General features: G+C 37.9%; 1 pseudogene; it reads left to right on the forward strand.

Moving 5' to 3' along the window:
• LOC103124270 (mitochondrial adenyl nucleotide antiporter SLC25A23-like) overlaps nucleotides 1-20,710 on the forward strand; it is a 60,045-nt pseudogene that overhangs the window by 26,744 nt on the left and 12,591 nt on the right.

The raw sequence follows: 20,710 nt of genomic DNA on the forward strand, positions 1-20,710 counted from the left end.
TACAACATTGTAAGTCTTATATTTATTTATCTATTTGTTGATTTTAATGATATATGGGAGTAGGGGAGCACTACTCAGCTGTGGCTTATGGTGATGCCAGGGAATTAAGCTGGGGTCTTGTGTCTCAGACATGAATGTGTGCTAATGTCACAAGTAGACTCCATCACAGAAAGTGGTTTTGTGTGGTTAGTTTTGTTTGTTTTTGTCATAACCGTGGCTTCATCATTCTGGGCCTACTTTTTCAAATAATAGGAGTGAAAGACAGTAGGAGAGAGAAAGTGTTCTAGGGCTCTCCTGTGTTTCACCAAGGGCTCAAACTTGGATCATGTACATGGCAAAACAGGCGCCCTCCCAGGTGAACTATCATGACAATTCCTAAAGTGTAGTAACCAAAACCTGTGTCTAGTCGTTTTCAGACAGATGAGTAAGAAGAAGGGTCACAATGAAATATTTTTTTTCTGATTGTAAAAACTAAAGGATTCTTTCTAAGACTTTACACAGAAATAGTTGCACAGGTTTATTTACTTTCATTATTGTCTTTTACTAGTTGATTAAAATGTTCTAGTTTCAACATGTGCACGGAGTTAAGCATACATAATACTAAATGCAAGGATCCGGGTTCAAACCCCCCCAGTTCCCCACCTGCAGGGAACACGCTTCATGAGCAGCTAGACTTATCTTTTTCCCTCCCTCTCTATATGCCCTTCTGCTTTCAATTTCTCTCTGTCCTATACAATAAAATACAAAAAATGGCCTACTGGAGCAGTGGATTCATAGTACCAGCATGAAGCTCCAGCAATAACCCTGGAGGCAGAAAAAAAATGTGGGGATCGGGTGTTAGTTCAGTGGGTTAAGCGCAAAGCACAATGACCTGTGTAAGGATCCTGGTTGGAGCCCCTGGCTTCCCACCTGCAGTTTCTATCTTTCTCTCTCCCCCTCTGTCTTCTCATCCTCTCTCAATTTCTCTCAGTCCTATCCAACAACAAAGACAGTAATAACAACAACAATAACAACAACAACAATAAAAAAAACAAAGACAACAGAAGGAAAAAAATAGCCTCCAGAAGCAGTGGATTCATAGTGCAGGCACCAAGTCCCAGCAATAACCTTGGAGGTAAAAAAAAAAAAAAATTAGGCTAATGAGTGCCTAAATTATAGACACATTATTTATGTCTGAGACATATATCTTTTCATAGTACTCTACTCTCCAGAAACATACTAGGAAAAAAAAAAGTGTTGTGCCCTTTTTTTCCCTACCAAAGATATATCAGAGTAAAAGTTTCATAATTAGAAAAAAGAATCTCTTATCAATATAGTAGTTCTCCAACTGTGACTTGATCCCTTTTTTAGTAATAGGTTTACTGAATAAGCCAGAGTGATTTGGTTGGAAAATATTAGCCTATTGAAAATGTAAATCACATTCCTTTTGAAAGTTGGTAATATTTGCAGCTTGATATACTAAAACAATTTTATCACACTGGCATAAGCATAGTTTTTTTATAAGAAAATACAGATTTTTGTGTTCTGTTTACATAATAAAGACTAACAAAAACCATTATTTGACTATAGATTATAGCTGCACAAACTAAAGACAAGTCTTTGCTTTTTACTGCACCTATACCAGCTTGACAGTTTTATTTAATTAAAATAAGTTCGGTTTACAGGATTGTGTATATTTTAGTGGTACAACAAATAGTATATTACCTCACCAGGAACTCTTATCCATTCTCTTCTTCTTGACATTTTCCTTAAACTATTCTTGCCTTAGATCACTCTTTTTCACCCTTTCTCACAATTTCTCTGCTTCCTGATTTTCTCCCTCAGCTTAAAACAAACTTTTCCTGAAAGACTCTTACACTGAGATTCACTATTACTCACTCAAGTTCTCCATGGGTAAAATTTTATTTTAACATCAATTTCTGTTGTAATACTACACATTTTATTTCATGTATTTTTTTTTCTCAGAGAGGATTCATGTAAACAAAGAAACTAAGTGAGTCTCCTTGTTAAGTTCCCATAGTGTGTTGCCCTCATTCCTAGATCAAAACACTGTGCTGTTATGTTTTGCCTTCCACAAAAGGTAGACACATCAAGACAGGGAAGCAGCAATATTCACACTGCATTTGCTCAACCTCCATGCTACTTATACACAGAAGGGGTGAAGTGGATAAATGACAGAATGGATGAATTATTTCAACTCAAAGTAGCAACTCTTGTTTTATACTGTTCCATAGCTCCATTTTAATTATACTGCTCAGTAGTTCCATTTTAAGTTGTAGATGAATAAAAATGGGAACATAAATTATGATTTATATGCCATTTTGTAGGAAAAAATGTTTCAAACACTTTATTTACTAGAGTAGGTTAGGATGTAGACACTGAAAGTAATGACTCTACACTATTGCATGCCTCTAATTCTAAAAGCATGGATTCACTACAACTTAATACCAACTCTAGCCATAGAAAGGATGGATACAAGAAATAATGTAATGTTACATTTTTAGAGAACCCTTACCAAGGACCAGATAAGGATGTGGCACAGAACAAATCCTGGTCTTTGAACTTGACCACTGTTGCCAAGATCTGAATTTAATGAGTTCCCAGTATTCTTCAATTTGTCTGCCTAACTTCAATTTCTTCATGCTATTTAGGAGGCATATTTAATAAGGAAACTAAAATAGTGGGGAAGGGAAGTGAACAATTGTGTATGTTATAGGTATAAATATTTGCATAAGCTAGTTTATCTTTTAATTATTAATGCTAAATAATTTTTTCCACAGAATATAGCTATTAAATCTGATAAACCCAGGTCTGACCTAAATATACCCCAAAGATATTCTGTCTTTCCTGCCAAAAACAGAGGTCTAGTTACCAAGAAAGTTGAAGTTATAAACTATAAGCCAGTACAAAGCTATAATTGAGTTTATTAAAGAACTAAACCAAGGACTAGAGCCCAGTGGAGACTCATGTTTAGCAACAGTCCTCAGATTACTCTTAGAGATCTGATCCAAAGATTTATTCCAGTTTTGGAGATCTTATGGTTTTTGCATACATGAAGAGAGGTTAGCAAATTCTACAAAGTAGAATAAATCAGACAGTAGCATGTCGCTTCCCCTCATATTACATATATATTGAAACTACCAAGCACAGTCATTACACTTTTTAAAAATCTATTTACCCAATTAGCTATACTTCTGGAAACTGGGTGTCAGGCATTACATAACAAGTATTCTTTGTGCACTGTCCTTGGTGGTTGTTGAATATTATGTCTGAGGTTATGCCTTCCTTGTTCCTTCACAGAATCAGGAGATTTGGAGTGTGGCCTCTACACAGGACCGGAATAACTAAGTTTTGATCTTTAACTTGCATATACATCCAAAATACAGTAGTTTCAGGCAGACTTTGATAGTTTTTGGTCCCTTTAAATAAGCCATTAAAATCAGATAGTTGTAAAATCTTCTTGATGCCAGTCAAGATAATGAGTCCCAATTGTGGAACTTAGACCAAGATTACTATCTTTGAAGAATATTTCTTACTGATTATGTTATCCTTTGGCCCAAAAAGTTATTACTAAAATTAATGAGTCACTTGAGGATGAATATGTAGTAGAAATCCAACAAAAAGTTCACGTCTACCTTACCTAAACTGAAATTGCCTTAATTTCTACTTTGTATTGTCTCCAAGGAAATATGTCAAGACACCTGATCTTTCCATCCTATCACTTTAGTTATTTGTTCTTTCCTAATCCCATTCTTGATTGTTTCTAACAGTTCTTTTTCTCTCTTTCCAGTTCATATTTTTTAATTGTCTTTACCTGATAGAGATTATCAGAAATGAAAAAGGAAAGGGAAGATAGAAAGGAAGAGATACAGAGAGATAACTACAGCAACACTTCACCACTCACAAAGCTTTCCACCTGCAGGTGGGGATCGGGGGCTCAAACCCAGGTCCTTGTGCATTGTAACATGTACACTCAACATGTTGTGCCACCACCCGGCCCCCCAGTTCATAATTTCATTAGCTCTAATTCACCATCAATTGTTAGATAAACCCTTATTATACTAAGAAAAAAATAAATAAGTCAAAGAAACAGCAATTATAAGGTGCTTATCCTTTCAAAAATGTGGAAAGTACATTTCTTAAAATTACTTAAACAGCTGGGGGCCAGGCAGTCACGTAGTGGGTTAAGCACACTTGGAGAGAAGCACAAGGACCGGCATACGAACCCAGTTAGAGTCCCTGAATCACCACCAGCAGGTGGGGTCACCTCAGGAGCGGTGAAGCAGTCTTCAGGTGTTTTTCTCTCCCCCTCTATTTCCTCCCCTCCTCTCTCAATTTCTGTCTGTCCTATCCAACAACAATGGCAACAATAACAACAACAAGGACAACAAAGTGGGAAAAGCGGCCTTTAGGAGCAGTGGAGTAGTAGTGCAGGCACAGAGTCCCAGCGATAATCCCGGAGGGAAAAAAAATTACGTAAACAGCTTATTTATGGCATTAATAGTCAGAATTTGACTTTCCTTGAAACTTGGCATGCCTCATACAAAGTCAGTTCTTGGCCAAGAAGAGTGGAGTCACAGAGGCTGGAGTCATTCGTATGCTAATAGTCCCAAACTCATGTTGGGGTCACAACAGGTGCCTACATGATGAATCTACTGCCCCTAGTGGCCATTTTTCCCTCCCCACCCCCCATTTACTTGGTAGGACAGAGAGAAATTGAGAAAGGATGAGGAGATATACATATATAGAGAGAAAGGTAGAGACATATGTCATATTTGCTTCACTACTCATGAAGCTTCCTTTCTGCAGGTAGGGAGCAGGGATTCAAACCCAGGTTCTTGCAAATGGTAAAGTGTGCATTTAACTAGGTGTAACATTGCTCAGCTCCATATACTTTTTTCTGTCTAGCAATAGAATAGGTATCATTCAAATGGGCAAAAAATAATCATTTGATTTAGGTTTAGGGTCTGATATTTTTAAATTTTGCAAATGGAGAATATTGTGTTAAGTAATGTAGCATGCTATTGTTTGTGCATCACATCTCTGGTCTTACTGTATTGTTTGCAAAGAAAAGATTATAAACAACTTCTTTAACACATCAACAAAAGCATCTGGACTTGATTATACTTTCCAATTAAGAAAAAATTCTTATCACTAATTCTACTATCTTTTTGGACTAGAATGTGTAGTAGAGGACTGCAATAAAATTGTAGTTATGGAGAGTTGGGCAGTAGTGCATCAAGTTAAGCACACGTGGCACAAAGTGCAAGGACTGGCATAAGGATCCCATTTAGAGCCCTTGGCTCCCCACCTGCAGGGGAGTCGCTTCATAAGAGGTGAAGCAGATCTGCAGGTGTCTTATCTTTCTCTCCCCCTCTGTCTTCCCCTTCTCTCTCCATTTCTTTCTGTCCTATCCAATAATGACAACATCAATAACAACAATAATAATTACAACAATAAAACAAGGACAACAAAAGGGAAAAATAAATAAAATTGTAGTTATGAATTTAAGACTTACAATGTGGAAACATTAAATTTAGATAGAGTAATGCATGAAATATACTAAGGTATGTTGATAATATAAATTAAAATGTTGAACATAAAACAATAACAACAAAAAAGAAAGAAAAGAAGGAAGAAAGGAAGGAAGGAGGAAAGAAAGAGAGAGAGAAAGGATTTAAAAAAGCTAACTAGATACCAGAGTCACATAAAGCAGGGATAGATCTCTATTAGAATTTGATGAATGACAGTATCCATGTCTGCCTAAAGTAAATGCTAAATAGACTTATGAAAATAAGAAGTGTATTTTAGTGCTGAAAAAAAAATCCTTAGCCATCAGTTGGCATGACAGTTGTTGCCGAAAGAGCAAAATTAAATGACATGTAGTTGAGTCACTGAGAAAATAGGATGACAAAAACTACATTCACATTAACACTTCTAAAAAAAAATTCTTCCTTGAGCTATTAAGTAGAAGTGGTTAGCTTCTATTAATAAGCTAAGGAAAAAGCTATAAAATAGCAAAGTTAAAGTTAGTCTTAGCTCTTTAATTGGAGTTGCTCAGAGAAGTTGACTGTGGTGCTTACCTTCCATATGAAGTCTCAGTTACAGGCTTCTGAATCACCATCTTTTATATATATGGGAAATAGAAATATTATGTGACATAATGTGATATACTAATCAAATACACAGATAACCGTATCATAGGATATCCGGTGCTTCTGAATACCTCTCTAACTCCTGTATAACAGAGGAAGTTTGTCCTTTTTTAAAGGAATCCCAATCCAATATGGTGTTATTGGTCATAATTAAGTCGAACATTTTCCTTAAATTGCTATTTCTTGCTTCCTCACTTTCCTCTGGCTTCCATCCATTAAAATTAACTCAAATATTTATTCACTCATTAGTTGGCATCTTCTAGCTGACACCATAATTGACCTTGGCATTGACATCTGATTGTGTCTTTACATCCTGGGTCTAATTTAAATCTGTTTCTTTGGAATTAATTCTACACATTTTCCTGTTTTAGTCTTGCTCGACTCTGCCCTGAAGCTAAAGCTAAAGCATATTTAAGCATACACAGCATTACTGTTCAAGAAAAAAAACCCTCCAATAATAGAGGCCTAATTTTTATTTTTTTAATGAGATCAGAGCACCACTCTATTATATTATGTATGATCTTGTGGATGAAACCTAGAAATCATCCATGATCCACCATCATTGTTGAATGTCTGTGTGAGCCAGAATTCAGAAGTCAACTATTCTGGTTCTGTGAAGAAAACAAAGTCTAAACCTCCTGACTCCCTAAAGGAATAGGGGCATATTTAATTCACTCTACCACTAAGTCATCCCCCACCCCTACCCCAAATTCAACACATTCTTTAGTGGCAAATAGAAATTATAGTTTCTACCTTTTTTCCCCCTCCAGGGTTATCACTGGGGCTTTGTGCCTGCACTACGAATCCACTGATCCTGAAGGCTATTTTCCCCCTCCATTTTATTGGATAGGAGAGATAAAATGGGGTGGGGGATAAAGATAGACACCTGCAGATCTGCTTCACCTTTGTGAAGCAAACCCCCTTCAGGTGGAGAGCCGGAGCCTCAAACCGGGATCAATTGTTTATCTTATGGGACTAAACTTTTGATAATTATACTCAGACTTTATGGACCTAGGACACTTTTTTTTTTTAATAAGAAGGAAACATTGACAAAACCATAGAATAAGGGGGGTACAACTCCACACAATTCCCACCACCAGAACTCTGTATCCTATTCCCTCCTCTGATAGCTTTCCTACTCTTTAACCCACTGGGAGTATGGACCCAAGATTATTGTGGGACGCAGAAGGTGGAAGGTCTGGCTTTTGTAATTGCTTCCCCACTGAACAAGGGCATTGACAGGTCTATCCATATTCCCAGCCTGCCTCTCTCATTCCCTAGTAGGGTGGAGCTCTGAGGAAGCAGAGCTCCAGGACACATTGGTGAGGTTGTCTGTCCAGGGAAGTCTGGTCGGCATCATGCTAGCATCTCGAACCTGGTAGAGTTGCATTTAGTGAGTCTTAGGAGAGTCCTTTCCTCCCTTCAGCTGTCTTTTTGTTGGTGAAACAGACTGGAGATGATGGCTCAACTGGTAAACTGCCAGACTGTTATGAGCCACTTAATCTCTCCCTAGGCTCCTCCCTTTCCATGAGCCACACGTGTTTGCACTAACCAGTGATTTGGTTCCTGAAGTTGTTCTAGTCCTGTCTTGTTGCAGTCCCAGGTGGTCTCCTTTGGTATTCCTAGTTGACCCAGGAGAGGAGAGGAGAGAAACACAGCTGCTTGGACCTAGGATGCTCTTAATCCCTGATGGCAATTGCTTATTTTGTGTATCTAAATATATGTTCCACTCTTTTGCAATGCTCTAGTAAACCTTGTATTGTTTAAACATGTTCCCAGATACCTGCTGTGAATTCTTTTACATGATACAGTACCCCCCAAACCCCTCTTTAAGTTAAAATTACAACAGGCACCAAGCCCCAGGGATAACCTTGATGGAAAAATAAGATCTTCACATGCCATACACAAACAAGAGACTAATAACAAAAATATACAAAGAACTCAGCAAAGATAACAACAAAAAAACAAATGACCCCATTAAAAAATGAGCAGAGGATATGAACAGATTTATCACTACAGAAGAGATCCGAAAGGCTAACAAACACATGAAAAATTGCTCTAGGTCACTGGTTGTCAGAGAAATGCAAACAAAGCCTGGGTTGAGGGTGAGGGTGGATGTTTGCCTTCATTGGGAGTAGGGGAAGAGGGGAGATGGGGTGGGAATGGTATTTATATACACTCCTATTAACTTGTAGTCATATAAATCACTATTTAATTAATATGAGAGGGGAAAAATTGATTGAATGTCTCAAATTTTTTTAATGCACAGGTTGAGTCTTTGAAATGTTGACTCTTTCAAAAGCTTAGACCAGGGAGAACAGAAACAACTGGTGGCATTACTTTATAAGACACTGCTATATACAAAAAATATCAAAGGATATAAACTATGGAGATGTTGTTATGCTACAGCAAATCCTAACAAAGGAATTTTCTTTTTTATCTTTTTATATTATCTTTATTTATTGGATAGAGATAGAAATTGAGAGGGAAGGGAGGGATAGAGAGTCTGAGAGACAGAGAGACACCTGCAGCACTGCTTCACCATTTGTGAAGCTTTCCCCCTGAAGATGTAGACTGTGGGCTTGGACCTGGGTCCTTGCACACTGTAACATGTGCACTCAACTAGGGGCACCACCACTTGGCTGCAAAAGGAATTTTCTTTTTTTTTTTTTTTTAAATAATTTTTTTTTATTCCCTTTTGTTGCCCTTGTTGTAGTTATTATTGTTGTTGTCATTGTTGGATAGGACAGAGAGAAATGGAGAGAGGAGGGGAAGACAGAGAGGAGGAGAGAAAGATAGACACCTGCAGACCTGCTTCACTGCTTGTGAAGCCACTCCCCTGCAGGTGGGGAGCCGGGTTCGAACCGGGATCCTTATGCCGGTCCTTGTGCTTTGCGCCACCTGCGCTTAACCCGCTGCGCTACAGCCCGACTCCCGCAAAAGGAATTTTCAAAGTTAACCTAAATGCCAAATACTTTGATTATATCAATAACTATCTATTGTCTTCTTAAGCCCTGAGATAGCAAGAATCTCCCTGTCCTCTATGAATCCCATATTTCCCCCAGTCCTAGAACCTCTAGATTGGGGCTAACTTTCCAACATGCTTCTTTCAATTTATACCAAAACATACTGCATCTGCTGATCCCATCCTAATCAATGCAATGAGCTCCACCTCAGAATGGTTAACTTCAGACTGTGTCCAGAGACGTCACGTGTGGAATGTCAATCCTTCAGCCTCATTACTTGGGTGAGACCTTTCATTCCATAGGATTCTCTAATTCCATTTCAGGTGGTTCACTTCCTAACAAAGTCCCAGAACCTAGATATAGACCAGGTTCCATGATATACAGCATATATCACATGTATCCATAAATTAGAGCAAAATATATACCTGAAAACAAAAGTGCACAATAGTCTGCAGTGAGTCAGTATATGCAATAAGCAAGTAGAAAGACCTAAAAAGACACCATAAAGTTCCTAATGAAATAGTCTACCTAGACTTAGATACCCTCCTCACCTACTTCCTATTACACTTCCCTCACTCCAAAGTGAACCTTAGCAAAGCAAGGACTGCAAAAGCTGAATAAAGGCAAGAGATTGGTATACTTTAAATGACTCTTCAATCGCTATCGAACAGGCCATGGCCGGTGTGCCGCTATGTTCCATCGCTGGGGAGCCAGAGACGACCCGAACTGCCCCTGTGGCTACAGACAGACTATGACCCACATAGTCAACGACTGCCACCTCTCCAGATTCAAAGGAGGTCTCGAAACTTTACATCAGGCTCAACCTGACGCTGTTGACTGGAAGAAGGGCAAACGCTAGAAGAAGTCACTATAAGACCACCCATCAGCTGGGGACCTAATCAGGGATTCCTGAGATTCTAAAAGAGACATGATGGTCCTAAACCTCAAACAAATCCCTCTCTCCATTGTTACTGGTCATCTCTATCAGGAACAACACAATAGACCCCATCGTGGGCCCCCATAGGGCCTTGCCCTCAATGTGGATCAACAATGGTAGAGAATGTTTCATCCTCCTAAGGGAAGCTGGACAACAAACTCTATCTTCCACCTGAGTAAGATGTATTCTGAAATTAAGGCAGCTTGGAATGTTCCTACTTATGACCATAAATGTGAGCTCTATAGCGATGCATCTATAGGGATGCAGAGGTCACATAAGCTCTTAAGCTGAATATGGGCCCCAAATCAAATCGATGGGGTTTACAGCCAACAATATTTACACATCTTTATCGTATTTGGGAGCTACTCTCTTGCCTGATCTGGGTTTCTGGTCCTTTTTCAGCCATGACATCATCTCCCCAGGCAATAACTTGAATCTACCTGCATATCAGATGTCAGGCTTAGGAAAAAAATATATTACAATTATGGATCCTTGGGAATATAACTAAAATAGGCCTGCTAGCTATCTACAAAACGGAGATCCCCCAAATCTTCATCTGCAATACTCCAGACTTTAGGTTCATGATTAGTCAATAATTTTTTTGGCTTTATATGATGCTACCGTGATGCCAACAGGACTTCCCTGGGCAGACGACTCCACCAATGTGTCCTGGAGCCCCACTTCCCCAGAACCCACCCCACTAGGGAATGAGAGACACAGGCTTGGAGTATGGATCAATCTGCCAATGCCCATGTTCAGCAGGGAAGCCATTACAGAAGCCTTCCACCTTCTGCACCCCATAATGACCCTGGGTCCATACTCCCAGAGGGTTAAAAAATAGAAAAGCTATCATGGGAGGGGATGGGATAGAGTTCTGGTGGTAGGAACTGTGTAGAGTTGTAGCCCTTTTATCCTATGGTTATGTCAGTGTTTCCTTTTTATAAATAACAATTTAAAATAAATAAATGAACAAAATTATATATAATATATTTATTATATTATATAGAAAGGTTTATTATATATTTATATTTATTATATAATATATTAATAATACAAATAATTATAAGATATAATAATTTACAATATATAAGTAATAATAAATAATAATAAAGAAATTCAAATTTAAAGAAAGAAAAAATATGGAAATGAGTAACAATATGGATTTCTACCAACAGCATAATTAACATACAATTTTGATGCAAGTTTGTATGAATTTCAGACTTTAAAAACATATTTAATAGGTATTTGGTCCATAGCACAGCGGGTTAAATGCAGGTGGCGCAAAGCAAAAGGGCAGGCGTAGGTATCCATTCAAGCCCTGGCTCCCCACCTGCAGGGGTACCACTTCACAAACAGTAAAGCAAGTCTGCAGGTGTTTTATCTTTCTCTCATCTTCTCTGTCTTCCCCTCCTCTCTCCGTGCTATCCAATATCTCTGTGCTATCCAATAACAACAACAATAATAACTATAATAATTAAACAAGGACAACAAAAGGGAATAAATAAATAAATATTTTAAAACTTATTTAATAGTCTCTCATCTTTGAAGAATCAACTGATGCTAAGGTTGATTCAGTTTCAAACAAAAAAATGAAAAATATTTCTAGAACTGTTGAGAATAATATTAGTCACAAAGTACGCAGTGGGAAAACAAAGATCATGAATTTCAACATTATTTTAGAAGACTCTCCCACTTTCTGTTAACAGTTTAATTTACATTCTCAAATATTAAGGAGAACTTTTAAGTGACAATCATAAATATTGTTCCAGCTAGTCTATGTAATAAAGTAGAATATCATTAACCTAGTTTACCAAGCTACATAATCAAATAGACATATCCTCGTTGGCAAATACAGATTATTTATCATGTGCTAGTCAGCATGTGCTATCTGTAGAGATGCTAAGTGTGAACTCTCCATCATCATCCTTTTCCAGTTTGGGAATTTTAACTGGTGGTTCTCTCAGCCTGTGATACTCGTCCCCAAATCTGATTAGGTGTCTCTGATACCTTGCAAGTGTTATCTTTCCCTAATAATGTATCAAAAAATGACCCCTCAACCTGAAACATCAAACTAATTATTTCTTTCAAAAACATTTTTTTACAAATCTGTACTTGGTTTATTTGATTATGTCTTAAAACTTATGTCTATCCTCTCTCTTACAATAGAATTTCCAGGACAGAAACTTTGTCATATATAACTCTTAATGTTTTATGTTGCACACAATAAATGCTCAAAAATTATCAACTGAGTAGATAGTGAATGTTTTATAAGCATTAACTTATTTAGTCCCCCATTTAATCCTTTTCAAAGCAACAGACTCAAGTAGACTAAGAAACTTCCCCAAGGTTACTTGAGAAGTTAGTACAAAAATTAAAAGCACACTCTTAATCTTTATGGATTTTTCTTACTCTTACACTAATTTCTATTAATTTAATTAATTATCTTTCCAGCATTGTACCAGAAAGCTAAAGTTCACTCCAGTCCTTTCTTTGTACCCTTCACCAACAATTGGTAACCAAGTTCATCTACCCTCCATGTCTTCTGTCCATCCTTGTCATACAGCCTATTTTATTGTTGTTTAAATCAAAATGTGTCTGGAAATTGTGAGGGGCCTCACAAAGCACCCTGCGTTCCTGATACAATGGCCTTTCTACGTAATCATTGTTTTGCCTGAAAGATCCCCACCTATTCCATTCCTTTGATCTATCTTCTTTCTACCCTGGAGACCCTCCCTGCCTGGTAGGATTAATTACCAGATTAATCCTACCAGTTAAAACCCTCGCAACAGTTGCTAAGGAAGTTTCTACCTTCCCAACCCCTTTTGCCTTTTTCTGCCCCTTTCCTAGTGATTTCCGTTTCCGACTTGCCAGTTCCAGGTCTGCCCTTTAAAAGCCTGGGCTCTCTGATCAGTAAAAACATTGCATCATCACTGACACGTGTTTGGTTCCTGAGTCATCTCCCTTGCATTGCTGAGTGAGTAGCAGCCCAGGCTGGCTCCGGTTGAGTTCTCTCCAACCCAGAGAGTACACACCCGGGAAGAGGAACCCCCACGCTAGCCCAGCTAAAATGTATATGTCATATTATTTCAATGAATAATTACCACTTCTCCCATGTAAAGTTGCATCATAAGCAAAATGTACAAATGTGAGAGGATGAGGGTAACTAACAATATAAACAAAAGTCTATTTTAAATAGTTTCTTGTCAATGTTAAGAGGACTCTCAACATTCATTAGGAAATAAATATTAGTTCAACAAATTTAGTATAGCTATTTTTTAATCAAAATAGCCCTGGTGTAAAACTGCTTATCAGAAAAAAAATTTAAAACATATTTGGACCAACACCCACAGATCCATCTCTCATTTACTTTGGCATAATTTACATTTTCTGTCAACAAAAATACCTCTTTTTAGGGTTGGTAAAATAGCTCACTTGATTAGTGAGTGTGCACTATTCAACTCAGGTTTGCACAACTCAGTATGTGTACAACCCAGGTTTGAGCCTGGCCCCTATCATATTAAAGGAAGCTTCAGTTCTAAGGTCATTCTCCCCCACACACACACTTTCCTCCCTCTTATTTTCTTGCTCTTTATAACTAAACAAAGTGTCCCAGAACAGTGAAATACCAGAGACAATCTTGTGTGTGTGTGTGTTTACATGATAAGTCAATATACCAAAATTCACTGCTCTTACAATATGTCCTTTTACCTAGAAGATGTTACCTAATAAAATGGCATAATGGCTTACTGAAGACAACTTTCATACCAGCTGACAGACAGTATACCACTGAGAGTATAATTTCTCAACCAGGAGTATCTATATAAATTTAGCCTTAGTTTTATCACTCACCAGTTTTTTTCAGCCTTCCTCCTTCTGCCTCCTAACTACTCTCCATAGTAAGTGACTCTCTATCCTTAATAATCGGACTAGGACAATTGTACAGATTTAGTATTTAGATCTTCTGCTAAATTTATTCAATAGCTGCCCAAATCTAGGATAAAATTATTACTTCCTATCTTTGCAAATCTTTGAAAGACTAACTTCTCCATACTTGATTTTCTTTCTCCTATATTATAACCTGCATTCCAGCCTGAAACATTTTTCTTTTTCATTCTTTTTAAAGCATTGAATAGAGACAGTCAGAAATCAAGAGGGAAGGGGCTGATAGAGAGGAAGAGAGACAGAGAGACACCTGCAACACTGTTTCAACACTTGCAAAGTTTTTCCTCTACAGGTGGAGACCAGGGGGTCAAACCTAGGTCCTTATGCTTTGTTTAGTGTTAACGTGTGCTCAACCAGGTACACCACCACCCAGCCCAGCATTTTTCATTTTTCTATACCCTTGTGGTTTTATATTTGTTTCCTTGCTCTGAGCAGGTTTTCCCCCATCAAGTGTGCCTGATTCACATCTAAAAACCCCTTCAGGATTTAGAAGAAACATCTCCCTTTGAGACCTTAACTGATCTCTCCCCCCCCCATACACACACACAACTTCCATCACCAATCATACTACAAATTAAAGCTGCCATATAACCCCCAAGGCTCATATCAAAGTCAGTTCACAGCATGTAGCAATTGTCACATTTTGTTGTATTTTTCTTTGGTGTTATATCTTTTTGTTAATCTAGTGGTCTAAGGACTTCCCGATGGCATGTCCCCAGCATATTACTTTGTTGTGCAATAATTACTCTGATGCTATTTGTTCAGAGTGAGTATATTTTGGGGAAGTGTGAATTGTGCCATAAATCTGCTAAGTGGTGTCAGTAGTATGCCTCTGGTGCAGAAAATTCTGTTTCTGACTGTGACACTGAAGAACCCTTTGTGGGAGAGCATGGTAAGAGCTCCATACCGCATCAATTCAGTCCCAGAAATAGCTTCAAAACACTGTACTTGGGGGCCTGGTGCTATCACAGTGGGTTAAGTGCACATGGCACGAAGCACAAGGACAAGCGTTGAGATCCTGGTTCAAGCCCCTGCTTCCCTACCTGCAGGGGAGTCGCTTCACAGGCAGTGAAGTGGGTATGCAGGTGTCTCTCTTCCTCTCTCCCTTTCTGTCTCCCCTCCTCTCTTGATTTCTCTCTATCCTATCCAGCAATAATGACAACATCAATAGTAACAATAATAATAACAAAAAAGCCATTAAAAAGAACAATGAAAGGGAAAAAAACTGCTCAGTACAAAGAGACATATACACAAACAATAGTCAGCTTGCAAATCTATAAGAAAGACATCCGTTTTCAAAGGAATTTGTATGAGCCTCATTAATTCTTTTTACTCAAGCTAGAATATCCAAAAACTCATCAGAAATCATTTGACCTAGTCTGCATTTTCAGTTAACAAAATTTTGAAGTGCCAAGTTGCTTCCAATCATTGATTTCATTCATTTGTTCCAAAACTTTCTTCATTAATGTGTTTTCAAAATCTGAAGAGCAACCAATTGTTTATAAATGCAGGAGCTTCTTAAATGTAGACATTGTTAATTTTTAAAGTCTCACTGTAATATTCTCTACCCCTCTATGGAAAATATCCTTTTGTGTTATACTTACCAAATCATATTTTACAGATTTAAGGTTGCTTAATACTAATATAAATTTTAAACAGATACCTAGAGAACAAGCCAGTGCCAGCCAGCTAAATTATTCAGGAGATACAAAACTGCAAATAGAAAGCAAGGTGATTTTTTTTTTCTTGTGGGACTTGAAGAATATTTTGCCTTGCCTTTGTCCAAGTTTCCATGACAACTCCTCTCCTGGAAATGTACAATTCTTCAAAGCCCTCATGGTGAATACAAATAGGAGACAGATCTGAAGCTACAACCTATTTTCGTGCTTCTATAAGCTGAAGAAATCTTTTGTTTATAAATCTTCATGATTGAAACCATGCAAAAAAAAAAATGGGAATAGATGGAAAATACCTGAAGATAGTGGAGTCTATATATAGCAAACCTACAGCCTTCATCATACTCAATGGCAAAAAACTGGAAGCATTTCCCCTCAGATCAGGTACTAGACAGGGTTGCCCACTATCACCATAGTGTTGGAAGTTCTTGATATAGCAATCAGTCAGGAGCAAGGAATTAAGAGATCTAGATTGGAAGGAAGTGAAGAAGTCAAACTTACCCTATTTGCAGATGACATAGAAAAACCTAAAGAATCCAGCAAGAAGCTTTTGAAAATCATCAGGCAATACAGTAAGGTGTTAGTCTACAACATTAACATTCAAAAGTCAGTGGCATTCTTCTATGCAAAACACTAAAGTAGAAGATGAAATCCAGAAATCAATTCCTTTTACTATAGCAACAAAAAATAATAAAATATCTAGGAATAACCCTAACCAATGAAGTGAAAGACTTGTATACTGAAAATTATGAGTCACTACTCAAGGAAATTGAAAAAGACACAAAGAAGTGGTAAGATTTTCCATGTTCATGGGTTGGAAGAATTAACATCATCAAAATGATTATACTACCCAGAGCCACATACAAATTTAATGCTATCCCCATCAAGATCTCAACCACCTTTTTTAGGAGAATAGAATAAAAGCTACAAATGTTTATCTGGAGCCAGAAAAGACCTAGAATAGCCAAAACATTCTTGAGAAGAAAGAACAGAACTGGAGGCATCACACTCCCAGATCTCAAGTTGTATTATAGGGCCATTATAATAAAAACACCTTGGCACTGGAATATGAATAGACACATTGACCAGTGGAATAGAACTGAGAACCTGGTGGTCTGGGAGTTGGTGCAGTGGATAAAGTGTTGGACTCTCAAGCATGAGGTTCAGTCCCCAGCAGCACACGTACCAGAGTGATATCTGGTTCTTTCTGTCTCTCCTCCTATCACTCTCATTAATAAATAAATAAAATATATTTTTAAAAAACTGAGAGCCTGGAAGTAAGCCACCACACATACAGACATCTAATCTTTGACAAAGGTGCCAGAGGAAAGCAGTCTCTTCAACAAATGGTGTTGGAAAAAATGGGTTGAAACACGCAGAAGAATGAAACTGAACCTATATTTCACCAAATATAAAAGTAAATTCCAAGTGGATCAAGGATTTGATTGTTAGAAAGTAGTTAGAAGTACTTAGAGGAAAATATCGGCAGAACTCTTTTCCGTATAAATTTTAAAGACATCTTCAATGAAACAAATCCAATTACAAAGAAGACTAAGGCAAATATAAATATATGGGACTACATCAAATTAAAAAGCTTCTGCACAGCAAAAGAAATCAATACCCAAACCAAGAAACCCCTCACAGAATGGGAGATCTTTATATGCCATATATCAGACAAGATTCCAATTACCAAAATATATTAAGAGCTTGCCAAGCTCAACAACAAGAAAAAAAATGACCCCATCCAAAAATGGGGAAAGTTCATGGACAGAATATTCACCACAGAAGTGATCCAAAATGCTGAGAAACACATGAAAAAATGCTCCAAGTCTTTGATTGTCAGAGAAATGCAAATAAAGAAAACAATGAGATACCACTTCACTCCTTTGAGACTGTCATACATCATAAAGCTAGCAGCAACAAAGGCTGGAGAGGTTGTGGGGACAAAGGAACCCTCCTGCACTGCTGGTGGGAATGTAAATTGGTCCAACCTCTATGGAGAACTGTCGGGTTTGGGAGGGGGGTACAAACCAGCCTGGCTCCCACTTCTCTGTCCTGTTGGCCACCAGGAGAAAGATGGAGAGCAGGGAACCTCGGACTAGAAGAGGCAGGAGTGACTTCCCTGAGGAGTCTTCCAGTGTACTATGGTGGTGGACAATAAGACAAACCTCCTCAGGGTACCGTGGCAGAGGAAGGGACCTTTTATTGTCCCATTTATAAGTTTATAAAGGGGTAGCTGTGCAGGGGAAGTAGCCAAGCTGGCCAATGAGACCTATATCTCCTTATAAGGGAAAAGAGATCAAGGCAGTGAGAAGGTATAGATGGTGATGCAAGGAACGGGGAAATAAAAATTTAAGGAAGGCGAAGCCCACCAGAGGGAGGAAGGGTGGGGTGATGCAGCGAGGCTGATAGGAAGGTTGGAATTACCCAGCTTACTCTGGCCACATCTCACTGGACCACAAGGCTGGCATGCCAACGGCAGTCGAGCTTCTGGGGGGGGGGGGTGTCAACCATCCATGCTCAAACACACATTAGACCCACAGAGAACAATCTGGAGAACTCTCAGAAGGTTAGAAATGGACCTACCCTATGATCCTGAAATTCCTCTCCTGGGGATATATCCTAAGAAATACAACACACCCATCCAAAAATATCTGTGTACACATATGTTCTTAGCAGCACAATTTGTAATAGCCAAAACCTGGAAGCAACCCAGGTGTCCAACAACAGATGAGTGGCTGAGAAAGCTGTGGTATATATATACAAAGGAATACTACTCAGCTATTAAAAACGGTGTCTTCACCGTTTTCAGCAGGTTTTGGATGGACCTTGAACAATTCATGTTAAGTGAAATAAGTCAGAACCAGATGGATGAATATAGGATAATCTCACTTTCATGCAGAAGTTGAAAAACAAGATCAGAAGAGAAAACACAAGTAGAACCTGAACTGGAATTGGTGTATTGCACCAAAGTAAAAGTCTCTGGAGTGGGTTGGGTGGAGAATACAGGTCCAAAAAGGATGACAGTGGACCTAGTGGGGGTTGTATGGAAAACTGGGAAATGTTATGCATGTAAAAACTATTGTATTTACTGTCAAGTGTAAAGCATTAATTCCCCAATAAATAAATTTTTAAAAGGAAAAATAAATAATTGATTTATCATTTCCAATTCACCAACTAACTGTACAATATACTATGAAAGAGAAATGGAAGGTTCCATGAGAGGAAAGAAGGTAGGTACTTAACCTTACATATATTACTTCCTTTGATTCTTACCACAATCCCTTGAGCTAGACACTAGTCATATTTGATAGAAGTTAATAGAGACAAAAGAGGAAGCACAAAATCCCCTGATTTTACTGATTTAGTTTAGATTTTAGTCAGGATTTGAATCAATGTTGGTCTGCCAAAGTTCATAGATTTTCTAATGTCACATAATTTTTGAACTATCTCAATTTTATTCTAAATGCTGAAGTTAAATTTCAAAGAATGGTGAAATATATTTCTCAGGAAATTCTAGAATTTGTATGATGTCTAGACTTCTTTGAGTTATTATCTTAGTAAGTAATAAGGGAATCTTATGAACTGGCCATTCTATCACAATGACTCTCATTTAAATATCTATCAGTGTGCGTATCTCATACACACACAAAAAAAGGCAAACAAATGTATTATGGGAATCTAAGGGGCTTTGTACTCACTTAGCCCTGACTCAGATCTTCACTCTGCCCCACCATCACCTTCTCACTAACTTGACCATTCTGGTACATACCTGTCTTCACTATAAACAACTTGGAAGATATAAGGCACATCTTACTTATCTTTCTATCCACATTACTTTGACACTGTATTACATCATTGTTGCATAAAATAAAGATAATTTTCTTTAATATTTCATTAAAACATGTTTATGAAATATAGCTTCAAGCAGATCTGAAGTTCACATGAAAGATTCTTTCTTTTTTTTTTTTTTTACAGTCTTACTTAACTTATTAACTACTATTGCAATGGCATTCCAAAAACTGATTTGGAACTACTTTAACTTTTACATAATGAGCTGAAGTAAGATATGGACTATCAGTCCTTTCAATATTATTCCTATCTACCCTAATTTCCTGGAATTAACAGTCATCATAATTTTATCAGTTCTTTTACATGTTTTCTCAAATCCTCCTTTCCCAGATCTGTAAGGTCTACAATGTTAGAGTTAATTTCCCTTGGTATTCAGTCATAGACAGCAAAAAGTCTTTGGTTTTTGCTTTTACAACATGTTTTGGTGAGTTAGAAGAGGTGGTTCACCTGGTAAAGCATACACTTTAGCATGAGTGAAGACCTGGCCTCCATCCCCTCATCCCACCTCCACTCAACACCCCCCCACACACACATAGGAGCACCTGCATTTATTTGATATATTTGTCATCCAAAGCTTAAGGATCAATTTTTACCTTTTAAAGATGGGAAATCCAAAGAACCCCCAAGGAGTTTTGTAGGTGAGCACCAATTTTATTTTCTATTAGCTCTACTATTAAAATACTGTCTTTTCTTCAGTAGCTGATGTTCAGTTGCATCTCTTTCCCCTACCCCCAAACTCAGATTTGCATCCAGTTATTTTACTGGCTTTCTAGCCTTTTGCAGAGTTAAGTCTCCCCATTGGATTCTAGTTCAGTTACTACTGGACTGATGACTCCTATTAATCTCCTCTGTTCAGCTCCCATGACATCCCTGAAGTTGGAACCAGGTCTCTCATGGGCATGCTTCCTGATATCTGTTATCAAGTTCCTGTTATAAGGGTCTCATGCTGTAAACTACATTTTTTTTCACACCTTTCATGACTTTATATGTCAGATTCCTGGCCCCAGTCATTTTCAGTTTCTTTTGCCCTATGTCCCTAGCAATGGAAACTCTCTCTTGCCTTAATTTCTAGAATTTAACGGCTCTGTTTTGTTTTCACCCTTCCTTCCTTAATACTTCTTCCCACTTCTCTTATAAAATAAAACTATTTTTAGCTACAGATTCTTAAACACACTCTATCAA

This window comes from Erinaceus europaeus, chromosome 8 (assembly GCF_950295315.1).
Source record: "Erinaceus europaeus chromosome 8, mEriEur2.1, whole genome shotgun sequence".
NCBI classification, from domain to species: Eukaryota; Metazoa; Chordata; class Mammalia; order Eulipotyphla; family Erinaceidae; genus Erinaceus; species Erinaceus europaeus.